Raw genomic sequence first — 8,710 nt, forward strand, 5'->3', positions numbered from 1 at the left:
ATGTCAGAAATTATTGACCTGAGTCCCCCACAGTTCAACATAACATGGCTTTACTTCCTATATTTCGTCTTCATTCTTTTCTACTGGATGGTTAAGACCAAGGTAAAGCAGGACCTGTGCAACAAGAGTTGTAGCTTTTTGGTTCAGACCATGTTTTTTACATTGTATTATTTCCATAGTTATATAAAAAAGTATGTATCATGATTAATAACGGTTTTTTGTTTCAAGTTTTATTTTAACTCGACTAGGAGTTTAAAACTCAGCTGTGTTTGTTACTGTTTGCAGTAGTTCTAGGTGTCAGAGGCTAAAGTTTTCTCTTGTGTCTTTTTTCTTTTCCACCTCTGCTATCTTTGGCCTTCACTAGATTTTTTTCTTTTGTACTAGCAATTGAACTAAGGACCCCACACTTGCCAGGCAGGTGCTGTGCCACTGAGCCATATCCCCAACTCCCCAGCACTTTTTATATAAGGCCTGAGACTTGTCATTCTTTCAGTTTTAGTCCCTGTTTTATATATAGACCCTGTTAATGCAGAAAAAAAAAAGATATGACATGAGGAGAATAATTCTAGAGTCCTAAAATAATTCTTTTAATGAACTCCAGCCCCTGGCTGGGGCAAGTACTTATGAGCTGCAGTTTACTCTTCCCTCACCTTGTCGAGAGAAGACTAGAAAGAGTTTGAGTTAGGTGCTTTATTCTCTTGGGTTTCCAAGACTTGGTAAAACTCAAAGTGGTCATATTGTGGTAGAAAGGCTTCCCTTGAAAATAGAATGTTCTGGCTTATTTCCAAATGGGCATTTCTCCTGCCCCTTGCTGGGAGCAGGAGAAATTTTTCAGTCTTATTTTCATGCTGGAACTTAGTGGGGTTCATACAGGTTACCATAATGAAAGTAGGGTAGAGGAAGGTAAGACAGGAGCCTCCTGGATACTATTTAGTTCTTGAGATCTTTCACATTAAGACCCCAGCAATTCGCTTATTACAGCTTTACTTCTCGTCACTTCCGACTCTCCTGGGGTAAATTTCTGCCCCTGGAAAAGCATGATTTCCTCTATTCTCTCCTTTTCAATTTTGGAGCATCTTTTTGCCCTAAAAATCTATCACTTAAGTTGCATGATGTAAGAACAGTTGTCAGGTGCCTCTGATGTAAGAACATCTTTCTCTGGTGAGATGAGTGACAACTCCCAACCTCCTTACACGTTAGACCACAGTCCAGTCTTTTTTTTTTAACCCTGAGAAGAAGCTGCCTTACATAAGTGCAATTCTTATTTTTCTCTTCTGATCTCAGTCATAGAGGATTTTGAGTTAACATGGTTTCATGAGCACTCTGATCACGACACTATGACTTATATTTGTTGTATACTTACTAATTCCCAACTACTGATTCAAATATTATACCTAGACTATACTCTTGTGCCAACAACTCTAGGAAATAGATATTATTATTATTATTATTATTTTATTATTATTATTATTGTCTCCATTTTATGGCAGCAGTATCTGGAGGAGTGAGAATGTTTCCAGGTCACAAAATGTATAACGCTGGCATCAGGCTTCACCTAACTCAGAATAGTTTGCCTGGCAACCAAGTTGACAAAAGAATGGCCAGCACACTCACTGTGAAATAGTCTTTATTTTCCCTTTCAGTTTTCATGGAACTTAAAAAATACTAGTGTCTTCATTAGACCGTAGACTCCAAGAGTACAGAGAATTCATTGATACAGCTTGGAGGGCTGCATGCTAAATAAATATTTGTTGATTTATATAGACTAAGAGAATCATGAGAGTTTGCCAACAACTACACACTGTGAAAGAATACTAAAAGAAATGTTGATATCATTTATTAATAAAAATGTCTGCATATTAAATAGGCAAATGTATTTGGAAACCACAAATTTTTAAATATTAAATACCAGCATTTACACATTGAGAAGACACTCTCTTTTTCTTATATGTAAGTTTGTTGTACTTCTTCAAACACAAAAGGATACAGTAGTCTACATCATGTCATTGGTGTTATCTAGATTCTACACTTATGATAATCTGGAAATGTTGCATCGCTTTTGTAAATATCACCTGGGGAAGAGGGAGTGCATCTCTCGTCAGTTATGATGGAGGGAGGGACACGGAATCCTCGCAGCACCTGGATATCCTAACCACCGAAAATGCCCCACCTCACGGAGCCAGCAATTACTAATACTTCAGAGATTTGTTTGCCATATGAGTTTGAGATTTATTACTTAATTGAACTTATTTTTAATATGTCTGGGAATTTTCCTTTCTGGCCAGTAGAGGGAGTACAAAGCTAACTGTTCTGTTTTTTTCTTTCTGAGCTTCGAGTATCTTATTTTTATTGTTGGCTCTTCATCTTTTTAAGAGTTTGTATAGCTCTGTCTCCCTCTCCTCTCCCTCTCCTTTTCTCTTTCACTATTTTTCAAAAACAAGACCAGGATGTAGCTCAGTGGCATAAGCTCCTGTTTGGCAAGTGCAAGGTCCTGAGTTCAATCCATGGGGCCACACACACAAAAAGTACAATAAAATAAAAAAATAATTGAAATGCAATTAATTATCCTCATGTTTCTTCGACCCAATTATAGAGGGCAAATTGCTGTTAAGAAATTATTTATTTCAATTGTATGAAAATGTTTAATCACAGTATTTGGAAAATAATTTATTTTAACTGTACAAAGAATGAGAATTTATTTTAGAGATTTTGAAAAAACAAGACAAAAACAAATTATTTTTTCTAAAATGCAAATAGCATATGTACACATTATCTAAGATAACAAAAATCTATCAGTAGTATCCTAGTGGTATTTTAAAGGTTAAAATCCTTAATCTATTCAAAGAAATTTTTCCTAGTATACACTTAACTTCCCTTGAAATTAAATTGTAATTGCATAAATTTTAACTCATAGGGAGTTTTTGTAATTTCATTCTAATTCTTTTTAATTTCCATTGTTTCTTGATGTGACTTATTTTAAATTGTGTTTTAAACTTTCCAATCATGTGAAAATTTTGTGTTTTTATTTATTGACTTCTAATTTACTATATTGAGATATAAGAACATGCTCTGTGTCAAGTTAGTTCTTTGGTATTTGTTGAGACTCGGATTGTAGGTCTTAAGGCTTCAGATTGTGCTTGTAGTCAGATGTGTTTGTGTGTGTATAAAAAGGTGTGAATTGTGACTCTTCATTGTCTTACTGCTTCAAAGTCTCATGGCTTACCAGTGCGCATCTTTGCTGGCAATTTTATGAAAACATGAGTCTAATTTTACAAGACTTAGATTGTCAGGGCTTAAAAACTGAATAAAACTAGGCTGGGAAACATTTCTGGAAAATAAAATGGTGAAAAAAGAAAAGGGTTTCTCAATAGAAAAAGCTAAAGAGACATAGCATTTCTCTTTTCCAACCAGAGGTGGTGCTAACTTTGCCCACATTCTAATCAAAGCAAGGGACACATTTCAAAACAAACAAACAAACAAACAAACAAACAAACAGAAAAACAATCAGAGGGCTAGACAAATACCCTAGTGTCCCTAGCCTTTGCATACAGTGATTAGTACCTGACTCATGAATAAACATTCTGAATTTCAGAGCCTGGCTAACATGACTTGTCTAGAAATGGACTGCACTTTCAGAGTTTGTTAGAGCAAAAGTAGAAACACAGTTTCCTCAAAATTTTATGGATGCTTGGGAAGAAATCCACTCAAGAGGCACGAGATGAGTACACAGGAGCGTGAATTATAAGGAATCAGGGGCTAAACTGTGGATTTGTGAGTTGTATACAAAAGCTATACTAAGGGGTCTCTAAAGAAATTTCACACCAATGCTTTTAAAGGAAAGAGCTAGAACTTGGGGAATGCATACGAAGCAAAGCTTCATACCACCCCGGAAAACTGTGAGCCTTAAAATTTGTTCTCCTCTCTGTAATCCACTTTATGTACCCCTTCTCCTCTTCCCACTGGCAGAAAACACCTAGAAAATGAGGAAGAGTATGTATAAAGGAAGAGGAAAGAAGCCAGCACATCCTGCTTCCTCACTGCAGGCTTTTGAACATATTTGAGTTGAGGATGAAAAACCATCTAAACTGGATGAGAGAGCAGAGCTGTAATTATCGGTCTGGGCTAGGTTGTTTTTTTTTTTTAATGTATTTGGTACAGGGTTTCCAGGGTATGCAGAGTCTCACTATGTAGATTAGACTTGTAGTGATTCTCCTGTTTTCATCTTCCCAAGCACTGGGATTACAGGTGCACACCACCATGCCCAGTCTCAATTGCAGGCTCAGGATTCCCCAGGGGCAGGGCCAGCACAGTATGCTGGGGATAGAACCCTTGCTGCTGCGCTCTGTCTAAGCAGGCACTTTAGTCTGTTGATCTATCTGGCCTGCCCTTGGACTAGGTTTTTATTACCTCAAAGCATGTAGAAGAACTTCTACAGCAAAGTTCTTAGAAGCTGTTTTCAGTACCAGGAATTGAACTCAGGACCTTAAGCTTGCCAGGCAAGCACATATTCTACTGAGCTATTTCCCCAGCCCAGAAGCTGAAAGATTAATTTCTCTATGTTCTTTACAATAATCTTGAAACTTTAATACATCACATATAGATACAAGCAAATGTCTATACTTCTATCTCCTTGTGCCTTACACATATACACACATACATGCACGCACACAGTAGCCCAAGATTAATGACATTTTGAAAATACATTATGCTATTCCCAACTTTTGACATTTTCTATTTTTTCTTGAAATTCTCACATATTTTTATATAGTTTGAAGCTATCTTGTTACAATACAGAATTCAAAGTTATCGCTTCCAAGCTTCGAACTCTTCTTCCTCCTCTCCTCCTTCTCTTCCTGTTCCTCTTCATCTCCTTCTCCTTCTCCTTCTTTTTCTCCTCCTCCTCCTCCTCTCCTTCTCCTTCTCCTTCCCCTCTCCTCCTTCTCCTTCTCCTTCTCCTTCCCCTTCTCCTTCTCCTCTTCTTCTCCTTCTCCTTCACTCTTCCTTCTCCTCCTTCTCCCTCTCCCTCTCCTTCTCTTTCTCCTCTCCTCCTCCTCTCCTTCTCCTTCTCCTTCCCCTTCTCCTTCTCCTCTTCTTCTCCTTCTCCTTCACTCTTCCTTCTCCTCCTTCTCCCTCTCCTTCTCTTTCTCCTCTCCTCCTCCTCTCCTTCTCCTTCTCCTCCTTCTTCTCCTTCTCCTTCTCCTTCTCCTGCTCCTGCTCCTGCTCCTGCTCCTGCTCCTGCTCCTGCTCCTGCTTCTGCCTCCTCTTCTGCTGCTCCTCTTTCTCCTTGTTTTTTTAGTACTGGACCAAGGGTCTTCACACTGAGCTAAGCCCCATTACTTTTTTAACTTTTAAAATTTGAGGTAGTCTTACTAAGTCCCTAAATTGCCCGGGCTGGGCTGAAACTGGCCAATCTCCTGCCTCTGCCTTCCAGAGCACTGGGATTATAGGCATGTGCCAACGTCTGGCTTAGCCTTCTATTCCTTAGAAACAATTTCTTTGAACATTTTAACTTTTTATTCCAATAAATATCTACACAACTCTAAATAACATTTATAATGTTAATTTAAAAATTTGGGGGCCAGGAATATAGCTCAGCACCTTAAGCACCTGCCTAGCATGCAAAATGTCCTGAGTTCGATGGTATTATCTTGGGACTTTCCCTTTATCTATCATTCTGGCATTTCATTGTTGGTTGTCTGGCTTTTACTGTATTGTGTAGAGAATAATGATAAGAAAGAAAGATTGGTGCATGCTCAGTAGGGCCACAATTGTTTTCCAAATAGTTTTGATCAGCAATTGGTTGACATTTCAGAGGCAGAACCAGTGGATGCAGAGGCCCAAGAACAGGCCAGACCATGGCTCAGGCACTGGAAATGCAGCACTAAACCGAACAGGGTACTCAGAGCCGGAAGACAAGAAACTCAGCCTGGGCCAACCAGCATGAACTAGCAGCTGCAGAGGGACAGATAGCAAATGAGCTTGGCGAGAATCTGGATGTGAACCTGAATTATCTTTGCATATTTACCTGTATTAATTAGTGGAAAGAGCAGCAGTGCCAATGATCATAAATGGAAAGTAATCTGGAATTCACATGTGTTTGTTTTTGGACAAGATGACATCACTCAGGGTGCTGATGTGTCTGTGTGTGTCTTTTTGAAGTTTATATTAAATGATTTTTCATCCTATGAACACTACAGTTCACGATTGATAGAAATAGCACACAGGTTGTCAAAGGAAAGGTAGTCTGTATCATTAATTGGTTTTAGAAAATTCACAAAGTTATAATTCTGGCAGCATTAGTAAACAAGCATGAATAAAATCTCTCACTTGAAACAGGAACTCAACATCAGTGTAAGGTATTTTTTATTGAGTAAAAGGGATTAAAATCTAAGAACTTCTCAAATGAATGACCATTTTGTATCTGTGTATTCCAAATAGGATAGATATACAGCTACATTCTCTTAATTCAATGAATAGAAAGATTTGTTCTAATAGTGGTCATAAACAGGATATCATGTCTGCATCTTGTACAATCAATAACCACTAAGACAACAATATGCAATGTATTAATTATTGAAACTGTCCTACTAAACGGGAAAAAAATCTAAGAACTTCTTCTACTATTGTATTAAACTAAATTCTGTATAAAATTAAAATTTATAGCCATTTAATGTAGGTTAAGTTACAATTTTTGTACTATTTAAAATATACTAAAAAGATATAATTTTATAACTTGTTTTATTAATGTCATGTAAACTATATGCTAAGTGATACTTGTGGAGAATTAAGCTCATATTGAAAGAGAAGCTTTTTAATATGATAGTAGAAAACAATAATAGCAGGTCTAAAGTGTAGAATAATGAGAAATTATATTATTTTTTAATTGCTATTTTTATAACCTTCATGTCAGTGAAAATGTTTTTGGAAACGTAAAATTTAATGATGATAGAATTCAGATTTTCCTTGAGAAGATTTAGTAAATTTTTATATATCTCAGCTACTTTCTTTTCCTTTTTTTCTGTTTTGTTTTTGTTGCAGCTGGTTGTTAACTAATAGTGAAAATATTGTATGAGTTGTCTGCATGGAAATTTTTCATTTTTACCAACTAAAAACTTAAAAGGGTCAGCAGAGAAACCACCTAAGAGCCAGCTGAAGTTTTTCCTATTTATTGTGACCATGTTAATTAACAATGACTTCTAAGTGCAGGAACTGGATTCATTTTCAAATATTTCTCATGCTATTAAATGACAGAATGCAAACAAAATGGGAGGAATGAAGTGTGGTGGAGACACAGACTCTAAGCAGGAGCCTTAGTGCAGCAGTGTAGGACCGTGAAGAAGGGGAAGGATATTTTAAGGTTAAAAGTGTTAAAATTCAACTTGAAGTTTTCTGAAGCTTTTCAGGGAATTCTATCAAATGGAGACCTGCTAACACAGTACTTTTGCCCTTAAAATACACTTTATATTTCATGCATGTAAACATTATCTTTTTTCTGCCACAACTTGGAATAAATTCCAGCAGACAAAGCACAGAAACCAAAAGATCAATGTGTTTCTGAAGAATTATTGTTGCCACCAGTGTTTCCCAGACTGTTTATTTATTGTGAGAAACTTAACTCCTTCAAGCTTTTCAGTAATTCATCCCTTTGTCCCTGTCAGGATGAAGTGGCTCTTGTTTCCAACAATGGCCTGTTTGATGATGACATCATCAGAGCCACTGGACACATACAGAGCGAGGAGGATGTCACACTGTGCGAGTGGCCCGCAGCTTGGCTGTGTGGCATGGTCACTGTTGTATCCCAGGAGCGGCAAAGCTGGGACCACGGATGACACAGAGCTATGAGGCCTGACAGGAGAACTCACATTGCAAACCCACTTCAGGACCTCATCGTGAAGCTTAATTATCGACAACAGCAAACTGTGAACCTGATTCTCAGTCCTGCGTGAAAGCTGGGTAGAAATAGCAAAGAAGGAAGGGAAGGCATGAGAGGGGACGCTGTTAAAGAACTGCTCTTCCCCATGGTGAGAATGGCGCATCCTATTCAGAAGCAATTCCTCTTGAATTTTCGTTTGCATGTGCTTTCTTTCATGAGCATAGGCTAGCTTGAGGCATACTCATATTTGACATTTTAAGTTAGTAAATGAGGTTCATTTTCCAGAAAAATGTGGATATACTAGTAGACTAAAAAGAAGAGAGCAGCATTGCATGCTACCTTCTTTCACATACAACAGAAAGTAGCTGTTATATGAAGCACTTCGTCTGCACTCCACCCACACAAGTCCCTTTTATCAAACTGTGCTGTAATTTTAATGTAAATACTTTCGGACTTCATTGTCTCGGAAACTCCTCAAGGGCACACAGGATACTTTTCTCATGCTTCTTTGTTCTTTTAAAAAACATTTGCAAACTCAGTACCTATACGTGGCTAACAGAGATCAGTACAGACAGATTTATAATGAAAAACTACTTCTCATTTCTGCTCCAGAGTGACTTTTTTTTTCATCAGAAATAAACATCATTTTTAAAATAAATTTTTAAATTTTATTAGTACATGTTTGCAATCATTTTGGGGAGTGGTGATGTGTATATATTATAGCTTGTTTCTTCTTGGTTTTGTATTTTGTATTTATTTTATTTTATCTTTTGAGACAGGGTCTTGTTCTGCAACACAGGCTGGCCTTGAACTCACCTTGTAGTCCAGCCTGGCCTC

Source organism: Octodon degus, unplaced genomic scaffold (assembly GCF_000260255.1).
Source record: "Octodon degus isolate 3935 unplaced genomic scaffold, OctDeg1.0 scaffold00040, whole genome shotgun sequence".
NCBI classification, from domain to species: Eukaryota; Metazoa; Chordata; class Mammalia; order Rodentia; family Octodontidae; genus Octodon; species Octodon degus.